Source organism: Apus apus, chromosome 4 (assembly GCF_020740795.1).
Source record: "Apus apus isolate bApuApu2 chromosome 4, bApuApu2.pri.cur, whole genome shotgun sequence".
Lineage (NCBI taxonomy): Eukaryota > Metazoa > Chordata > Aves > Apodiformes > Apodidae > Apus > Apus apus.
The window spans coordinates 74,536,817-74,554,721 of record NC_067285.1 but is presented as its reverse complement, the minus strand read 5'-3'; the positions used below and the strand labels follow the sequence as shown (position 1 = coordinate 74,554,721).

General features: G+C 39.0%; 1 protein-coding gene across 1 annotated transcript in view; it reads left to right on the top strand.

The window, feature by feature from the left end:
- Nucleotides 1–17,905, top strand: part of MARCHF1 (membrane associated ring-CH-type finger 1) — a 372,379-nt gene that overhangs the window by 72,191 nt on the left and 282,283 nt on the right. Inside the window, exons 2-4 of the mRNA XM_051619263.1 lie at nt 807–962; nt 5,113–5,184; nt 11,151–11,270. The gene's annotated coding sequence lies outside the window, so the exon portion shown is untranslated. The remainder of the gene's footprint in view (nt 1–806; nt 963–5,112; nt 5,185–11,150; nt 11,271–17,905) is intronic.

The window sequence follows — 17,905 nt, the reverse complement described above, 5'->3', positions numbered from 1 at the left end:
AGCAGTGTTTGTCAAGAGTGGTTGAATCAAGTTAAGTTATGCCATTGTTTGTTTCTCCATAGAATTGGATATCTGCAGAACTTCATCAGGCTTTGTATTGTCTGGCAGTTCCACTTGGCAGGGAACCTTGTAATGGAGTGATACTTTTAACAGAATTAGAGTATTTTGTTCAGTCTCTAACAAAAACTAAATAATTCCAGTTGTCACAAAAATTACAAGATATTTTGTATATCATAGACATTTAGTTAATCTTATAGAATATTTGTGAAAAATCCCCACCAGAGGCAGACTTAGGCATATTTTCATATTTCAACTAGAACATGTTAATTTTTTACTTAGAAAACAAACAAGCAAAAAACCCCAAAATAACCAGCCCTCACAATTTTGTATTCAATAAAAAATTAGTAATGGCCTATGAAATTGTTGAGATCCAGCTCAAGTCACTGTGGAGTGCTGCTCTGGTTTGATAGTTCAGCTTTACATGTTTGCTGGGGTCTGGTTCAGCTACTCCATCAATGATGGATGTTGTATGGTGTATAATATTTTTATGTCCATAAAAACTATTATGCTAAGTTTATATGAGAAATATGAAAGTAGGCCAAACAGCATGTGCTGGGAAATAATGTAGTTCAGTTACCTTTTATGTAGATGTGATGTAAAAATGGTGCTTTGTATTTTTTAATATTGCAATGTATTATCACTAATAAAAAAACATAGAGGAAAAGAAAAAATACTTCTGCAGTGGAATATTTTCTTTTTTCTCATTTCTCATTTAAGATATCTGAGGAAATTATTTTCTTCCCTAGGCACACTACAAAATCACCCTGATACTTCTGCACGGACCAAATGGTGGTGCAAGTCATCAATAATGGAGCAAACTGACAGTCTCTCACTGATGCCTTGCAGCAAATCCTGAGGAGTTTTTCTGATGCATTTCATGTCTGTATGAGGAAAATGTTAATGTGAGTATAAACTGCAACATACATTTAAATAAATCCTGGAACTGTTACTCATTATATGCAATAGAGAATTTAGTTTTAAAACATTAATAAGTTAGCAACTTGTTTTCACACTTTCAAAAAAAAATATTGGGAGCCTTGACTTTAGGGTTAAATATTTATTCTGATTTAGTGATAGTATGTTTCTTTTATTATTTATGAGAACTGAAGTAGTTAACCCCTGTTCAGATGTCATGATAAATTTACTTTTGTGTTTCTGAAATTACCATTTTAGTATACAAGGGCTAAAGACCACAAGTAGTGAAACTGAAAAGAACAAGACTTACAAATACTTTCTGCAAATTATATTTATCTCTAAGTGTTTTGACACTTTCAAGGAGATGTCAAAACCAAATAAATATTAAATAAGCCATTTTAGCTAAGCTGCTTGTGTACAATTTTATAGTTTTACTTCTTTTTCCAGAAAATATATGCCATCTCCCTACTAGTCTTTGTAAGGTGTTTGGGTGTAAAAATCTGATCTTTTTAGGTGACAATTTGAGGTTGAATTGCAACATTCACTCAGTAAAACATGTGGCTGCAGCCAGGGTCAACTTTGTGGCTGAGTGCCAGGTATCCAGGGATATCCAGGTTCCCAGAGACAAGGAAACCTTAGGAAAGGCAGAGCCCCACCAGCAACTGGCATCTCTCATAAGAGAGGCTGATGTGGCTAGGAAGAGCAAGTAATGGGGAGCACTGTGACCAGAGCATGCAAATGGGGATTGTGAAGTTTGCAGACAAGGGCTGTGCAACCTGCTTGTAGGCCTACAGCATAGAGAACAGCTCTAGGTCTCTGCCAGAATGGTGGGCACTTGCCTCAGGATTAAAACCCCAGTGATTCTACAGAGAGCACCGCTGAGATGTCTGATGTTTCCACCCAGATGGAACTGGTAAGGAATGAGGCTTTAGTATAGACAGTAGGTTGTAGTAAGTGCCCAGACCTATCTTCTGGAGAAGAGGTAAGTATCTGTAAAGGATGTGCACAGTCTGATTGTCAAGTGGTTGAGTTGTAGGAACCAGTTAAAAGGCTATGCGGAGGGCCAGATGGAGATAAGTGGCTTTAGAACCGTGCCCCTGTGACAGGGACCACAGAGTGAGGCATATTGTACCCTGGTGACCCACAAAAGGAGGAATCTGCTTCAGTCCTCACCCTCCAGCATTACAACCAAAACCAGATAAGGAACTTTAACTGCTGTAGACATTCACAAGGCAAGTCTGCAAGGAAAAGCTCTACCATCAGCATGCGGTGGATATCACAAAAAAACCCAGCAAGTGCTCATAGTGGGTGAATCTCTGGTAAGGGGCATTGAGGCATCCATCCGCCAGTTTGACAAGAAGTCACAAGAGGTATGCTGCTTTCCAAGACTTAAGCTCTGAGATGTTGCTGAGTGCTGTAACTTGTCAAGAGCACATATTACTACCCATTGCTACTCTTTCATGTGGGCACAAATGATGCTGCAAGCCTGAACCCAGGCAGAATCAGAGAAAACTACAAAGCCTTGGGGGTGCTACTGAAAACTGTGAAGCTTTGGATCATTAGAACCTGGTTCTTATGGGTGATTTTAACTATGTTGACATTTGTTGGAAGACAATACAGCAGCTCACATATCACCCATCAAGCTCCTGGAATGTGTAGAGGACTGCTTCCTCATACTAATGTTAGATGTGCCAACCAGGGATGAGGCACTGCTGGACTTGCTACTCACAAACCAAGTACACCTGCTTTGTACTGTCTCAGTAAGTGACAGGCTTAGCTGCAGTGATCGCAGTATCAGGGTTTTGGGATTCTGCTGAGCACAATTAAATTTAGTACCAAGCCAAAGGTTTCGGACTTTAGAAGAGCAAGCTCGAGCTCACTCAGCTTCCATGGAGGATAAAGAAGCTACCAACTGCTGGGAGTTTTTCAACAGCACTCTCTTGGAAGTTTCTGATTAAATAATTTAGAAAGAATAAATATCAGGAAAATGGACTCTGTTTCCTCAAGATGAACTCCTAATCTGAGAGGCAGGGCTGAGTTCCATCCAGTCTTGAGAAAGGAGAGAGCTGTTTCCCTTGGCACTCTGAAATTGGATGTAAACCATACAGGAGATGACTGCTTCCTCACTTCCTGACGTCTAGAGCATCTTTGCTGGAGTGAGCTGTGGCTCTCTTCTGGCCACACCTTTCTGCTTGCTTCCAGAGCATGGGGTTAGAATTTCATGGATCCTTAGGGTTGTGGGTTTTTTTCCACAAGAATCAGGCACTGAGACCTGCTTTCTGGAAGTGTAGGGAGCTGAAGATGTTTTCAATACATGTATTGGCCCTGAAGCTTTTCTTTCAGTTACTATGTTTCCACTAGGTACTTAAAATGTCCATTCTGAGTACAATCAATAGCAAAAGGAAAGATAAAAGCTTTAAGAATTGTATTTCCTTCCCCCTGTTTAGCATTTCTTTATGGCCTTCCTCACCTTCCTTACTGAATGAAGGTATTTTATATAGATTTAGCACTGGAATCAATTTGGAATGCTCGCACAGTCTATTCCATTGCCTCAGCTCCCCTGGAGAAATGCACAGTTGAACAGTGGTAAGGAATAGGTTAGAGCTGTTAACTTCTAAGCTGCCTAAGCTATCTGCTTATCGTGTGAGTTAAGTCTTTACATCCACATGGCAGGATAGCATTTAAAGGGAAAAACCCCACTATATTTTGTTCTTAACAGGAATTAACATTTTTCATGAAGGATACAAATGTCATTTACTGCAATTGCTGGAATAATGAAACTATACGGTGTTATCACATATAGACAAAAAAATAAGGAAAAGTGGTGAGGTTTCTAATGGAAATATTTTTTTATATATCTATGCCTGTGTGGAGCAGTTATGAATGTGTGAGAGATGAAAGAAGTATAATATAGATGTTCAGCTCAAGGGCCATGACCAAAAGAAAGGAACATCACAGAAATAAAATACAAAAATAAATAGCAGCAGGAGAATGGAAAGGTCTAACTGTTGTTATTATAGTTAAACATAAAACATTTTTCTTTCAGGTTTCTGTTTCTGAAGGCAGGGATAGTAACTCATTCCCTAGCCACTGTCACACTGCATAAAAAGTTCCTTTTATCAACTTCAGATCCAGCTGATAAATCTTTTGCAGACTTGCTTCTTGTATTTGTTCTCAAATTACACCACTATGGGGCACAAAATTATTTTCCAAAAGAATGACTTCTGGAAAAATCAAATGGGAGATGCCTTTTGCAAGCTGGGATCAAATTAACTATGTTTCGGCAAGATAGTTCAAAATCAAGGCATCTTTTTCTTTGGTAGAAAAAAAAGTCATATTGTGAAAAGAACCCTTGCAGAAAATTATTTTTTTTGTTTAGATGAAGACTTAGTTAAATTTTTTAATTACATAGCTTGATCAGGCTTAAGACAATGTGTGTCAGGCTAAGGAAGAAATTAGCTACACTGTGGACCAGATCTTCCATTTAAATTAATTTGGGAATTCCATTATATATATTTACCCTGAGGCATTAAATTGCATTTTGCCTAAAAGCTGTAGATTAAAACTCTTAAAGATGAAGGAGTTATGAGACCTTTTCCCAAAATACATAACATTCTTTTTTTCCATAAGTTATAAAAATATATATATATAAAAATCATAAACTGGTCAGAGACCATAAAATGGGACTCCTATAAACTCCTTCTGACATGTTAATGGAGATAATTCTTTGAAATTATTTTGACACTAATAGCCCAAGTTTTACTCCTCATATAACACCTTAGCTTTTTTTTTATGATACCTCTCATAGCATCAAACAGTAGGGTCTACAAAAGCATCTACCTTTTCTCAATGGACAGCTTTTGGAAACAGGAATTCAGTCCTTGGGCAGCTCAGTATCTCGTATCATGATATGCTGCAACACGCTAACAGTGCGGAGTAAAATGAAATTCTTCCTCTACCTGTAGAAAGATGCTGTAAATCATTCTCCATCAGACATGGATCTGGTACTGTTGAACTAGCCAACTGATACCTCTGTGATTGTTGTTTCTGATGAGGTTAGATTTTATTAATGATGTCTCACTGTATCTGGGAGAGTCTTCTGTTCTGAAGTCACTTTTAATTACATATGCTGTGTAGGTGGAACATCAGTGACATCCAGTGGCATCTCGCGCTAATCACAGGCATGCTGTGTTTTGTGCACCTGGAGGGGTGAGTCCCATCAATTTGCCTTCGTTTTGTTATGATTTGGCTCTAGGTCCACTTCTGGGGAGCTCAGGCACATTTTGGCAGAATCGTGTTTTCTGGCTTAAATACTGGGTGGACAGATTGTTAGTACAGGATCATTAGACAGATAGTAAAGGATGAGCAAGAGAATCTCATTTATCTGTCACTAACTGAAAGAAGTTGTGTGATATACAATACTCTTGTGTCATCATATGGGATTTTCTTTTTTAAATACTTGAGTAGATTTGCCAGAACTGTCAAGCAAGAGAGAAGCAAGTTTTACATGAGTATGTAAGAGGAGTGCTGAACTGTGTTGAAAAGAACCCTTAAACATTTAAAATATTTTTCTCCTGCTCACTATGATCTCCATTCTAGTCCCATCAAAGCATGGCAAAATCCCGTTGACTTCAGTGGGATAAAGAGTAAGCCCTGCATGTGGCTTTAAAAACCATATTAGTACTGTCTTACATTTATATGGCATAAAGATTCCCCAAATCCCACAGAGCTTTTCTGAACAAAACTGTTTTTTAAAAAAGTGGGAACAGAAAACCATGATAATACATAACCTGCAGAGCTGGAAATAATTAAACTCTATATGGTCATGCCAGTATAATAGTGCTCAGAGGTTTTAATTTGCAGTACATTCTGCTACTGCTACTCTAATAAAGGAATGATGGTCTTCTGAGTGTACAACATCAGAGTGGAGCAGTAGGTTGTTACATAGTCCTGTGAGGTGTGGGGAGACCACCACTGAAAGAAACAGACAACCACAAGTACCTCAGTAATCATGTCGTGGACAGTGGCGTCATTTCTCAGCCAGTGACACGCTGGTCTGTGACTTCCACAAGCTCCTTAGGAACTGTAGCACAGTAGAAGGCTTATGGGGTTTTTTGTGAAATATATTCAAAGAAGATGCACATGACTAATGCACTGCAAAACTTAAAGGAATATCAATGTGATGGCTCTCACAGAGAGAGAAGCTTAGTATCTTGGGTAAAACAAAACAGTGAAAAGTAAAGGAAAAATCTGTTCTGTAGCATCCTTCGCAAATCCAGTGTGTCAAACCAGAAACTGATTATTATCCATACTGGTCACTTGGACTGATCAAATGATGGAGCACAGTGATTTTATATGGGATTAACTCAGTAGATAAAACCTGTTTTGGTCCCCATTAATGGGCTTTATTTAGGAAGTTGTAATGACTTCGAAATGACGGGTATTCTGGATAGTTTTTTCAAAACAAAGGATTATTTATTGATTTTTCAGGAACATAATCGGCCTGAAAGAGGGTTAGGTAACAAAAGCTGACTTATGCGTTGTTTTAATTAAGATAGCTGTTCTGCTACAATTTAAGTATACTTATTTGATCGATCAATAACAGGACTGAGAGAGATATTTTTCTCTTTTGCTCCACATTCTGTTCAAGACTGAGTCCCTAATTTGAACTTGTGTATAAGTCTGTCTCTTTTGTCCATCTTTATCCATCTCAAAGTCTATGCCATAAGGTCTTTCAAAATTCTGATGAAGAATCTTCAGTCTAGTCAGTCTGTTTAATGCAATTGATCCAGAGGGGATATAAAAATCTCGCTGTGAATCTCCTTTTTGTCAAGTCAGATAGCAAACAATATAAGTAGTCATTGCTGGTTTTCTGGATAAACTAACTTTCAGATTAAAATTCGAGTTCAAACTCCGGATTCTCAGAGTTAGCTGAACAGAGATATTGATAACACTAGTTTGAATTTGAACTATAGTATAGTTGCCATAATCATAGCAACTATTCAAGTCATCTGCATGACACCGGACTGTCTAACTAATGGCTCCACAGCCCGGCTTTGCATCTGTCGCAAGCTGATGCCGGGGGGGGCTATCAGCGGTCAGGTGCTTTCGCAACTACCCCTGCCCCCCCAGTTTGGAGGGGTTGTTGAATAAGACCGAGGGCTCACAAGTGATGCTCGCTTCTCACAGAGGAGCGGCCACTGCGGGACCATATTTTAGAGCGGAATTTAGAATTCACCCCTACCACGCCCACAAGTTGCTACTGAGACCAGTGTTTACTTCATGAATTAACCGGTTTATTGAGGGTTAACCCAAGCTGAAGGGTGATGTTTAGGGAAAATGTAAGGATGACAAATGGCTACCAGGGATGTATATATGCAGTAGTAATGTGTCCTTTAGGGAAGTAATGCAAAAAGTACTCTGCACTTAAGGCGTTCTCTCCCAGAGAGGGTTGTGGATCAAAGGACAGGGAAGGAGGTACCAGGCTCCGCAGCAGGGGGGTGTCCCACACAGGAAGCATCCGAGCAGGCCTCCTATCCCACCTGCTAAACTCACCACCGTTTATACCCCAGTGACCCCCCTGTCCAGCCAGTGTCACTGTCCAGAGCTAATTAGCATCCATGAGCCCTAAATTAGGGTGGTAACTAGCAGGGGCAATGCATAACTTGTTGTCCATCCTTCCTGCCTTGTATCACATCTACTGTTTTGCTTTCATTTGTTCCTGAGCAGCAGGCCTGGTTTTGGTCTGTTAGCTGGATGTAATCAGCAGAAGGCCTTTCCTGACTTAAAAGGCATTTGATTTAGACTTAGGTAGGGAAGAAGAACCATTTCCCACAGTATCCTGCTTCCTTTCCTTACAAAGCTGGAGAAAATATTTCACTGTAGCAGTGTATTTTTGAGTCTGAAAAGGAAACAGATGCATCACCGGTAAAGTAAGAATTATTCTGGACAAATAAATTCTCATATCTTACTTTTTTTAAATATCAGCAGCTTATGAGTGACTGAATAGTGAGACATGTCATCCATGGATTGCCTGGAAATCACCTAGCTAAGGCAAATATAGTGATTTTTTTTATATGTGTTACCTATTATGAGATAATCTCTACCACACAAAAGCCACAACTAACAACAGACTAGTAAGGTATCAGTTAAAATTTTCCTCACAAAAAGCTACCAGAATTTACCCAAAAACCTATTATTGCTCTTGGCTCAAAGTTGTCCCAGAAGGTTTTGGCTAAAATAACAGATCTTTTTAATTACTCAGAAATTGATTTATACAGCTGGGAATTTCACAGGTCTCTGCACCATGATGAGCAGTTGTATTCTGAGTAATCACATCTCTTTAACTAGCATTTTCAATGAACTGGGTGAATTTATTTTCAGTCTGAAGTGAGTGTTTATGCAAGTATATTTAAAATTTGAGTAAAAATTCTCATTTTTAAAATGATAGACTAGAAAAAAATTTTCAAAAATTAACGTGGTAGAAAAGGTCTTCTTTTTGAACAGTATGTGAATTTCTTGGAAAAACTAATTGCCCTTTGCTCTTGCAATAAATGTTAAGTATACTGGATACACATTGTGATTTCCAAGATAAAGTTTGTCTGGTATTACATTGACATGTAACTTGGAAAGGTTATTAGAAAAAAACCTATAAAATAAAAATCTGGATAGTGATTAAAATTATTATTCTACTTGTATGTTTTAGCCTATTTAAAACCTAAATTCAGACTAGGGCTCAATACAGGTCTCCTGACAGACCAAACTAAATGTGTATAGTTGTTACTCAGAATGAAAATATTCTTCTGCCTGAGAGATAACCACATAAGAATCTGTGAGGTGGACTTTTAATGTGACTTTTCAGAGTCATATTTGCAATCCAAATATCCTGAACATTCCTAATAATTATTTCCAAGTCTTTTTTTGGTCTATTTACTCATGCTGTATGAATAAGAGGGTTAGAAGAATAAAGCTCTTTATCAGCTCCCACAAATTAGACAGCATGTAAAATAGCTTTGTCTCCAGGCATAGCATAGCCTATGGAAGTCAGGCATGGTACTTACTGGACAGGAACTATGTGGAAAATACCCCTATGTGTTGATTAATTAAAGCCTTTATAGAAATTTTGACAATTAAGGAATACCAATTAGGACTACACTGGCAAATTTATTTCTGGATTGTCCTCACTTCTAAGTGCTAGTTTTCTTTTAATAAAATTATTTTATCATATATTCTTGTGGTTTATTAACCCTTCTTTGTACAGACATTAAACAAAACTGAATCAGAGTTAGAGTGGCTGCTCAGTGTTTTTTGTGTTACTGTATTGAGCTAAAAGTATTCAGACCTAAAGAAAAGAACAATATGCTTTGACCATATTAAACATAAACCAGGATAGAATATGCTTGTCACATGTAACACACAAGCATCTTTAGTATATCTTGTAATAAATTACCATAAATATCTATAAAAATCCTTTTACAGTAAAGAAGCTTTGATTCCATGAGGAGCTTAATTCTAAGTGTATGCATAGATCAATCTCTATTCAGCAAAGCTCTTTATCTACATGCCTACATAGCCAAAACACCTAGTACTTAAGTGTGTTAAGTTGAACACAGAATTAAGCAGTTTGCTTGAAAACATGCAGCTAGAAGACTGATCAACAATGGTCAAATGAACCTAAGCACTCCAACTGAGGGGTTAATATAATGCTATTAATTAATAAACTAATTAATAGGAGTTAATAAATGTTGATTTTCTATATGGCTGGCAAATACGGTGCCTAAAATAGGTAGAGAGAGTGTGTTATGAAGCAAAGCAATGTGAGAAAGGCAAGATTATGCTAAAGGACACCCAGAGTGGGTTGCTCTTATGACAGTGTGTAGCTCATCTTCACATTAAACTTAGTTTGTGTTAGTTAGTTAGTTAACTTAGTTAATAAATAATAAAATACCACTTACAAACTGTTACAATTTATAAATGAATTGTACCATGCTGAAAACACCGTAGTTTTGCATTCTAAAATATAAACTATAATGTCAGAGCAATTGGGAATATTAACTGCTCCAGCCAGATCTTAGAATACAAATCAGAAATGAATTATTACAAAAGTGGAGGAAAACTACCTCACACAGCTGATTAGTGAGCTGATCAGGGAGAGTGCCCTCCTGGACCTGCTTCTGGTGAACAGAGAAGATCTTATGGGGTAAGTAAAAGTTGGAGGCCGTCTAGGGCACAGTGATCATGAGATGATTGAGTTCATGATCCTTGGAGAAGGATCATAAGCCTTTTTATGGCAGAAAAGGACCTGGGGGTTCTAATTGACAAGCAGCTGAATATGAGCCAGCAGTGTGCCCAAGTGGCCTAGAAAGCCAGTGGCATCCTGGCTTGTATTAGAAATAGTGTGACCAGCAGAAGCAGAGAGGTGATTGTCCCCCTGTCCCCAACACTGGTGAGGCCTCACCTCGAGTATTGTGTCCAGATTTGGGCACCTCAATTCAAGAGAGATATCGAGGTGCTGGAGCAAGTACAGAGGAGGGCAACGAAGCTGGTGAAGGGCCTAGAGAATAAATCTTATGAAGAATGCTTGAAGGAGCTGAGAATGTTTAGTTTGAGGAAGAGGAGGCTGAGGGGAGACCTCATCAGTCTCTACAACTACCTGAAAGGTCATTGTAGAGAGGTTGGTGCTGGTCTCTTCTCACAGGTAATTAGCAACAGAACAAGAGGGACGGGCTTCAAGCTGCAACAGGGGAGGTTTAGACTGGACGTTAGGAAAAATTTCTTCACAGAGAGAGTGGTTAGACACTGGTTTAGGCTGCCCACAGAGGTGGTTGACTCACCATCCCTGGATGTGTTTAAGGGTCGTTTGGATGTGGTGGTGGTTGATATGGTTTAGGGTTTAGAGGAGAACTTTGTAGAGTAGGGATGATGGTTGGACTCAGTGATCCCAAGGGTCTTTTCCAACCTGAATAGTTCTATGATTCTATGAATCCTATCAACAATACAACACTAAGTCAATTTTAGGGACAGAATTTTAATGGGGGGAAAAAAGATAGTACATTGGCAATATTGAGAAATTAATAAACTTATGGTTTGACCTGTATAATTATAACTGTTTTAACAAGCTCTAAGTCTACTATAGTGAATGTAGATTATTTTTATGCTCTTATCTTATTAAATAGGTGGAGATGTGGTCATTCATTTGGAGGTGCATTATTCCTTCATTTTTCCGAGTAACATCCACAGACTTTGAATGTGCAGCTTTGTGGTGGTGAATTCTGGTCATGTAAAATTCACAGAAGGTGAGTTTGGTTTAAATGCTGAACACATTACCTGAACAGCCTCAGGAGATATTAACAGAATATTTAACAGAAGCAGGATTTGGTGAGCAGAGTAGAATCTGTCTTGACTCTTTTCTCTCCTTTTCAATGTAGAGAACAGTGTGTTCTTCCAAAACTGGAAATATTAGAGAAAGGAATCACTTGGTTCACATTTGCTAGAAGTAGCCCTCCTGTTAGCTGTCATGTGAAGTACTTCATATCCAATCAGATATAAAAACATTGGTTCAGTCTGCATCTAGGATTGCTAGACTGGGAAAAGGAAATAATAGAAAGAAAATAAGAACTCAACAGAGAAGATGTAAAAGTCTAAAGCAAAATCTGAAATCTAGCTGAGGACCAGCTTGACTTACCTGTTACCACTGCCTTTTTTAGTAGTCCCCTGTGCACTCTTCTTCCTCTATGTGTTTTCCAACTTCTCCCTTGGGTATCTATTACCCTTCCACAGTGTCTATTTATCTATCCTGCCTTCTGTATCCATCTCAGTTCTTGTTCCTCTCTCTTTCATACTCACAGCCTGTTTCCCCTTCTGACTCCCTTTATTTCTTCTTGTTACTTTTTTACCCCAGTCTTTCTGCCTCATCTCTACTCCCCTTTCTCCCCCATCATATTCCAACTGCTCTTTCCTTTTTCCTCTCATTTTGCTCTCTTCCTCACATTGCTTTTTCATTCTCTGTTGTTTTGTATGGGGTCCATATTGCTTGTCTAAATTTTTCATCAAGTTTCTGCCTCTTATCTTCCATTTACTTCCTATATTTCTTTACCAGCCATTTATGTTTTTATTCCCCATGCCCTTCAGTTCTTTACTATTAACTACACTGCTTGTTCTCCTCTTTTTTCCTGAATCTCCATTCTTCAGTAGAAAATGTCACTGAAATATGGTGCGGTTTTTATCAGCTCAGTGATGTTGCAGACTTGATCCACTCTGTTTAAAGAGTCATTTCCATTTCAGTGTACACAGCTTTTTCTACTAATTCCTTTGAAGTATGAAATCTATTATTCTGGTAAAATACTGCAGTAATGCATTATGGGGGAAAAATATCTATCTGCAATGGAATTTTAACTTGTTAAATCAAAATCACAGTGTTGGACAGGTATGTAAATAATGAGTTATTTTTATTAGCTGTCACTCTACCTTATCTAGAAAATAATTCAGTAGTTCTTATACACAATTGTGCCTGGCATCTATTTTGATGGGTGAGAACTGTAAAACGTTATCAGTGTCAGGAACTGTACATACGTAATTTTTCATTTTAATGAAGCTGAAAGTGCTGAGAACAAAGGCTCACAACTGTTGCAAATCTTCTGATTAACGCCAAGTTTGAAGCACATTGTGCACGAGACAGACTGCACAGTCTTGTTCCACAGAACCCACAAGCATATGCAGAGAAATTTGTAACTGAAAATGAAAAGAAAAAAAAAATCTTTAATGTTTTGGAATTGATTAGGCCTGTATCCAACTGATTGCAGGCATTCTTTGTGTGCATTAAAACTGAGCATTCATTGAATTTAAAGTACATTGCAGCAGTTTGCTAAATATGTTTTGTAACAATATTTTCTTTCCTTCTATTAAAAGCACCCCACCTAATCTAGGCATTCTGACTCATTTTATATGTTTGCAGAGATTAAAAGGTTGCTACATTCTGGGAACATATGCTTAAACAGTTTTATCATCTGCTCCTGGTTTTCTTCTTTCCTATGTCCATCTACTTACAAACATCCTTGATCTGTATGAAGTGATGGAAAACCTCCGTTAAACAGGCCGTGAAAAATGATTATATCCACTTTCAGTCAGTGACTACTGTCAAATGCATACAGGGAAAGAGATCTTAATGTCTGCCCATGTGAAGAGTAAAGGATATTTTAGCTCATTATGTCTCTGCACAAGAGATGAACTGATCAGGAGAGCAGTTTGTGCTGGGAAGGAACAGGACTGGATGAGTTCCACATCCACTTGCTGGCATGAGCTGCAAAGCCTGTTCCTCATTTCCTCTCCCCCTCGCCAGTTAGCCTGTTATGGTTACTCTTGTCCTAACAAACTGCACCAGTAAGAAAAAGACTGACTACCATGTGAAGACATAAAGAAACAATGCTAAAGCTGCTGGTTCCTGTTAAATTTAATAGTAAAGCGAATGTTGAATAGAATGCAGGACAGAATCATAGAATGGTTTGATTTGGAAGGGACCTTAAAGATCATCTAGTTCCAAGTCCCCTGCATGGGCAGGGACACCTCCCACTAGACCAGGTTGCTCAAAGCCCTATCCAACCTACTCTTGAACACTTCCAAGGAGGAGACATCCACAACCACCCTGGGCAGCATGATGCATAGTGAATTCCAATACATTTTCCTCTGATGGAGGCAGTCTCCTTTCCCGGTGCCCATTTCAGCTGTAAGAATATGCAAATGTCCTACACTAGACATACAGAATTTTAGGAATGTCATAGATCCCAGGGGATATATGGCATACATGCAGAATCTTGGGAATGCCATATATCCCAGAGGACCAAGCTCAAAGTGGATCAGGTCCAAAATGCTCTGAATCCCATGTCTTTTTTACATACTCTCTAGGAAAAATTTATAGAGATAAAAACATTACACAAAGTAATTATACAGTATTAGAAACATCCTGATTCAGTTTCTTATGAGTCACCCCACCTACTATGTTAAAAGTATAATCGAGCCAAAGGATCTGACCTGGGAAGAGAACAGAGAGTCAGGATATTGAGATTGTAACTCCCCTAAACAGCAACAGAAGTGTTTGGTTTCAATTTTGGTCAACACTTCTTATTCTGAAATAGGCTTCTAGGCTTGTTTGTTTGCTTGTTTTATTTTTTAATAGTTGCAGTATTTATTGTGCAAAAAATATGCAACAGTAATTTTAATATTTGTTTTTACACTTAAGCTTTCTGTTATAGTGGGAATGGCACAGGAACTTGTGTCAGCTCTGTTCAGAGGTGTCTTACTATGGAATTTTCAGATAGGCAAAATACTTTCAAGATTTTGAAAACCTAGTGTTTTGCCTTTGTACTCTTTTTCTCAAGAGAGATAAGAATGTCATTTCAGAGGAGTTAAAGTAGTGGACATGCCAGCTTCTGACTATCTCAGGAAGAATCAGGGAGAGCAGTGATAAAAGATTTTACAGGATTTTACAGGATGTACCTAAAAACATGTAGTTTCTTTGGGGGGGGGGGGGGGGGGGGTAATGACCTAAGAAGAGAAGTACAATGACATTCAGATGGAAATGTACAGGAATTTTTTATTTTGTTTCCCAAGGTCTAGTATTGATAATAGGCTGCCTTCTTTTGTGTAGGTATGTAATAATTCCTGTATAGGTATGTAATACTATGTGGTCAAAGACAATAAGCATCTTGCAGTGTACAAGTTCTTTCTTTTTTTCCTGCAAGTATCTTGTGTCTTTTCAGCTCCAGTCCAACAAAGCTCCATGAGAGTACATCTGTAGATCAGTTCTGTAAGTTTGTGTCATTATTTGAATTTTTACAAGATGCCAAAATTACATGAGTCAGTTCTTTCTCACACCATTTTCACACTCATGCAGCAAAATCAAGTCACAAAATGTTTCTCTGCATTTTCTGCTGTTATTTTGTGCTCTGAAATGAAAACTACATCTTTCTCCTTTCATCAGTTGCACAGATGCAAAACACACTGAGGTTTAGGGTAAAATTTTAAAACCATAATGACAGTTTCTTGTGAGCTCAGAAATGGTTCTTATGTGTATGAATGCATGTATGTCTGTTCATCCTGTAAGAAATGAACCTGCAGAAAAATCTTAGTATGGGGTTATCTGCACAGAAGGGCAGCCTGATGCACAATTTCTTGTTTTACCTATGTGTGAGTCTGTAAGAGCTCCTGTGCTTCCTATGGAACATGATCATGACTTTGATCAGTTCCTTGTCAGTAAAAACTCATCACTTCACATTTTTATCTTCTTTTGAAATACTGTCCTGATATTTTTCAAGTGCCTTCTGCTATATGCTAGATAACACACAGCTTTAAAGGCAATAATTTTGAACTTAATGACTTTCTCCTACCCTTCTGTTCTGCTTCAGATAGGAGGCAGAACTGTTTTCATTTTTTTCTGACTTATTGTCAGCTGGCGGGTTCAGGAAAGTTGCAGTTATTGTAGGCACCTCAGAAAATGTAAAAAATGTCATTGCTATATTCTTCTTCAACATACCAGGTACTAAACCTTGGGAGCATAATTTTTGTTAGTGTGTTGTTGGATCAGTGTGTGGTGGGGTTTTAGTAGCTGGGTGGAGGGAGGGAGGGCACACAGAGGCGGCTCCTGTGAGAATGTGCTGGAAGCTCCTCTGTTTCCAACTTCGACCTGCTTCTGGTCAAGGCCAAGTCTATCAGTGATGGTGGATGAGCCTCTGTGATTAATATCTTCACAGAATTACAGAATTATTGAAGCTGGAAAAAACCTCTGAGATCATCAGGTCTGGCCTATGACCTAACGCCACCACGTCGGCTAGACCATGGCACCAAGTGCCACATCCAGCCTTTCCTTGAACACCTCCAGGGACAGTGACTCCACCACTTCCCTGGGCAGTCCATTCCAATGTCTGATCACTCTTTCTGCGAGGAAGTACTTCCTAATATCCAACCTAAACCTCCCGTGGCACAGCCTCAGGCCATGCCCTCTCATCCTGTCACTAGTTACCTGGAAAAAGAGTCCAGCCCCCACCTGACTACAACATCCCTTCCTTTGGCTAGTTGTAGAGAGTGAATAGGTTCCCCCTGAGTCTCCTCTTCTCCAGACAAAAGAAACCCAGCTCTCTCAGCCTCTCCTATTCAAGAAGGGGAAAAGACAAGTGCAATAGGACCTGCAGGGTAGAGAAGAGGAGCACATGAGAGCAATTGCTGCAGCAGAGATACCAAGGTTGGTGAGGAAGGAGGGAGAGGAGATGCCCAAGAGAGGTTGCCTGCAGCCCATGGTGAGATGACAGGCTGTCCCCCTGCAGTCCATGGAGGAGCATGGTGAAGTAGTCCGTGAAGGACCATAGTGGGGCAGATGTGAACCTGCAGCTGTGGAAGATCCTGTGCCAGGGGAGGTGACTGTTTCCGAAGCAGAATGTGACTCTGTGGAAAGCCTGCACTGGAGCAGTCTGTTCCTGAGGGACTATACCTCATGGGAGGGACTCATGTCAGAAGGGTTCCTGTAGGACTCTTCCCCGTGGGAGAGACTCTGTGGAGAAGCAGGGGAAGACTGTGAGGAATCCTTCTCCCTTAAGAGGAAGAAGCAGCAGAAACAACACGTGTCAAACTGACCATATCCTCCTCTCCCTGTCCCTCTGTCCTGCTGGGGTGGGGTGGAGGTAGAGAAATTGGGAGTGAAATGATTTGGAAGAAAGGAGGGGGTTATGGCCAGCTGTTAAGGTCTGGTTTTCTTTTCTCTTTGTCCTGCTCTGATTTGATTGGTATTAAATTAAATTGATTTTTATCCAAGTCAAGCCCATTTTGCTGGTGACCATAATTGATTAGTGAACCCTCTCTGTCCTTGTCTTGATCCACGAGCTTTCAGTTGGATATTCTTCTCCCTATCCCACTGGGGGTGAGGGGTGAGCAAGCAGATGCTGGGTTCTTTGTTGCTGGCTGGGTTAATTTATATTTAGAGTGGTGAAGTGGTGGATAGTTGGTTTAAGAAACACTCGAAAATATGTGTGTGAAGTAGTTGTTGAAAACTCAAGTCTACCATTTTCTTCATCTAATCAGGATGAACTCTCTTCTGCTTTCCATGATGAATCATTATGTTGCTTTTCCCGTATCTCACAAGATCCCACGCAAGCTTTGAAAAAGTCACCAAGACCACAAAAAAAAAAAAAAAAAAAGGACAATTTAAATAACATACTCAGGGCTTATTTCCTTCCTCCATTTGCTATGAAATCCCAGCAAAAAAATATGTATGATCAGCTTTCTATAAATCTTCTGCTAAAGAGCTGTTAAACAAGAGAAGGAAAATAAGGATGAGAAGTACCCTAAGGATATGAATACCCTAGAGAAAATACTGCTCTCTGAGGGGCAGACACTCAAACCTTTTATGAAGTTCAAGGAATCTTTCTAAAGTTACAAAGTGCCTTGAGGTAGAAATGCCTTCTTGAAGCATCCAGGCTGCTGCTAGGCAGCATATCATAAATTACAAAATGCATAGATTTTCTATCCTCACTCCATTTTCATGTCTGGCAGAATAACTGTTATATCTTGTTGCTACCCAGGAAGATTTATTAAGGTGAAAAGCACTGCATCTTTACTGAAAGAATAGCAGAGTACATATATATATCCTATCTATAGCAGTTTATATTTGCTCAGGAGGCTTATACAGTGTATTTTTTCCTGACTTAAGTGGTAAATTTTTGGAAGTCCTCAGGAATAATGATCTGGTAAATGTGTTTTCTCCACAAGGCTCTAATGTTGTTTTTTTTAGCCAGTGGCTTTGGGATCCAATGAATGGTACACATTTTTAGCAGGTATAAAGCATTTTTTGAGACTTAATCCTAATGGCAAGTTAATCCAATATTAGGTTTCTCCAAAAGAATAGATAAAAAGAATAATCTGTGTACTTTTTTCTTAAACTTTTAGG